General features: G+C 34.9%; 1 long non-coding RNA gene across 1 annotated transcript; it reads left to right on the plus strand.

Annotated features, from left to right (window-relative positions):
- Nucleotides 1–39: 39 nt before the first annotated feature.
- On the plus strand, nucleotides 40–2,028 carry LOC123255271. Its single transcript, XR_006506753.1, has 2 exons — nucleotides 40–288; nucleotides 1,872–2,028. It is a non-coding gene; the product is annotated as an uncharacterized LOC123255271 (long non-coding RNA).
- Nucleotides 2,029–3,024: the final 996 nt, after the last annotated feature.

Genomic DNA, 3,024 nt, shown 5'->3' on the forward strand with positions numbered 1-3,024 from the left:
ATTTATAATATTAAACTATAGCTATAAATTAAAAAGAAAATCACAAGTTCAGATTCCAGGTGGAGTATCCTAGCAAAATGATCACTTCTTAAGTAGAGTAGAATGGTGGGAATAGCATCCTTCTTCTCATGAGTCAGGGAAATGTGCTTGTCCTGTCTGTTAGACAATTTCCCAATAAAATATCCCTGGCCCCAGATTCCATATGGAAAGTCTTTATTAAAAAGAAGCTTTTTGTTTTTCTCATGTAGGCATCAGCTTCTATGAATGAAGATTTCGATTCCCAAGAAGGTATGTTATCCAAACTACCTACATATATATGTCATTGTGTGGAAGTAAAAGTAAAAATCAGTCAGTCAAAAAAGTTTCTAGTAGCTAAGCACATTGAGCTGTGAGATATTTACACAGTTATACAGATTAGCTATCTTAATCACTAAAAAAAATAACCAATTTTTAAGCAAGGAAATAATGCTTATATTATATTGTGCCTTTTTCTTCCAAGCACTGACAAGTTTTAGTAAATTTGAGTAAATTTAAATTGTTACACAGTGCTTTGTGCTTTGGGGCAATTTTCTTTGTCGTCGTTTTTTTCTTCATCAATAAAGTGGTTTTAACCAAAAGATAAAAAGTCCATATTGGATTTTAAAAATGTTTAATATGTTTTCTTAGGGAAAGTATTGTATTTAAAGTGTTTTGAGAAGTAAGTACCATTTTCTAGTAAGAAGTGAAAAGTAGAAGCATATATATTCAGCATTTGTTTTTCCAAATATGTACTAGTTCTATTTTTTTGCTTTTTGTTAACAAGTAACAGTAGTACTAAGTGACAACGATAGCTTACATTTATTTAATGTTTAATATCTGTTACAGTACCTTATAGGTATTAACTGCTTTCACATGCTTTAGCTTATTTGTTTCTATTAGATGTGGGAAGGACTTACAACTTGCAAATTGTAAAAAATGAGAACTGCTTACCATGAGATCCAAGATGTTTATAAAGGAACGCATCCACAGACATGATTTCATGGGAAAGCAAGCAGTAATCCTTATATGGTGTGCTAACAAAATAGCTACTCCATAAAAGTAGCCCAATTGGAATATTTGACAGGCAGTCGCAGCCTTTCTAATCCTTTCATCCAATGTTTGAGTGGTAACTTTAGGGCTGTTACTGGGTAATGATATTAGAGTCTGGAAAGACCACCAAACAAAGTCTGGGAGCTTTTGCTTTCCTGACATGGCTTGACTTAATTTTGAGAAAATATGAGAGACTAAAAATTTCTGTTCCACCATAGAGATGGAAAGGAAAAGGATGTTTAAACATAAAATTGAAATTTCCTGTTTAGAGGCTTTTGCATCTGTCTAAATACCTTGGTAGTATATAAACTCCCTGAAGGCAGGCACTATTATTTTGAGTTTTTATATTTTTAGAGCCTAGAATTAGTAGACGATCATTGTTAATTGTGTCAAATGAAAGCAGAATAATTTTTTCTCTTTCTGCTTCTGTCTCCCTTTCTCCCTCTTTGATTTTCTTTCTCTCCTCTTTGTATTTTGTCTCTTTTTCTCTGCCTCTGTTTCTTTTCTCTTTCTCTATCTCTCTGCCTTTTTTTCCTTTTCTTTTTCTTTCTTCTCCATTTCTTTCTCTCTCTCTTTCTGCCTCCCTCCATCTCTCTCTTTCTCCTTTTTCTGCCTCTCGTTCTCCCTCTGTCTCTCCCTCTCTTTTTGCCTCTCTTTTCCCTTGTCTCCTTCTCTGTTTTGTCTTTATCTTTCTGCTTCTCTCCCTCTCCCTCTGTCTTTCTCTTTCTCTATTTTTCTGCCTTTATTTCTCTTTTTTCTTTCTCTCATCTATCTTTCTCTCTCATATCATTCTCTCTTCACAGATGAAGATATCAACAAGTGGCATTTTATTAAGAAGTGATGGAAGTGGATAGGGCCACAGACAAGTTCTCGCAACAGTTACTGCCTCTGTCATGAAGCTTTGCTTTTTTTTAAATGTCTCACAGTAAACCATATACAAATAAACACTGGATTCCCAAATTCTTCTCTCCTGAGTATTTCCTCAAAATACAGACTCTTTGTTGCCATTTTAAGTTCTTAGGGAAAGCTTAGAAACAACATATTTTGAACACCAACTGTTTACCATTCCTGTTCATAAAAGGAAACCCACACATGTCCTAGTTAAATTTTTCTGCATGAATGTAGAATCCTAAATGTTAGCTAGGTACTTGTAAAGACCATTGTTCTCTTTTTTCAGACTGGATTAAAATGGCAGCCCCACAACAGGTGGGTACCTCATTTAGCCCCCATCTCTGTCTCACACTAAATCAGATAGCATCTGAGGACTTTGCAGGTGTCTCAAGTTGTCTACTGATGCCTCATGCTTATGCTGCACAGAATACATACTCATCATCTCACATGATACTCTGAACAATCTTTAAGAGATATTCTAGTATATATGCTGCCGAAACAAGCACTAAGAGATAGTCTATGAGATGGACATTAACACCATTTTAAAGGTCAGGGAACTGGCTCAGTTCAAGTGATTTATCCAAGGTCACACAGCTAGATACAGATCATGGTCTAAGTTCCAGGTTTTCAGACTCTTGGCTCATTTTTCTTTCTGTTTCAATAATGTATTCAGTTCAACAAATATTAAATATCAATTGTGTGTTAAAAAATGTTGCTGTTGTTCAGTCGTGTCTGATTCTTCCTGATCTCCTGGACTACTGCTGTCCAGGAGTTTTCTTGGCAAGGAGACTAGAGTAGTTTGCCATGTCCTTCTTCAGCAGCTTCTTTTCTTAGGCAATTAGAGGTTAAGTGACTTGCCCAAGATCTAAGAAATGTCTGAGGCTTGATTTGAACTCTTGATTTGATTTCGATTTTAACTTGATTTGGATTTTTTTGATTGTTTTAAATAATGAGACAGAACCTCATTCTGCCTCATTATTTAAAACAATAAAAAAATAGGGAGGCATAAAGTTTATATGAGAAGATAGAATTCCTATGAATTGGGCAATTTGGAATTATGCCCAA

Source organism: Gracilinanus agilis, unplaced genomic scaffold (genome assembly GCF_016433145.1).
Source record: "Gracilinanus agilis isolate LMUSP501 unplaced genomic scaffold, AgileGrace unplaced_scaffold42317, whole genome shotgun sequence".
Lineage (NCBI taxonomy): Eukaryota > Metazoa > Chordata > Mammalia > Didelphimorphia > Didelphidae > Gracilinanus > Gracilinanus agilis.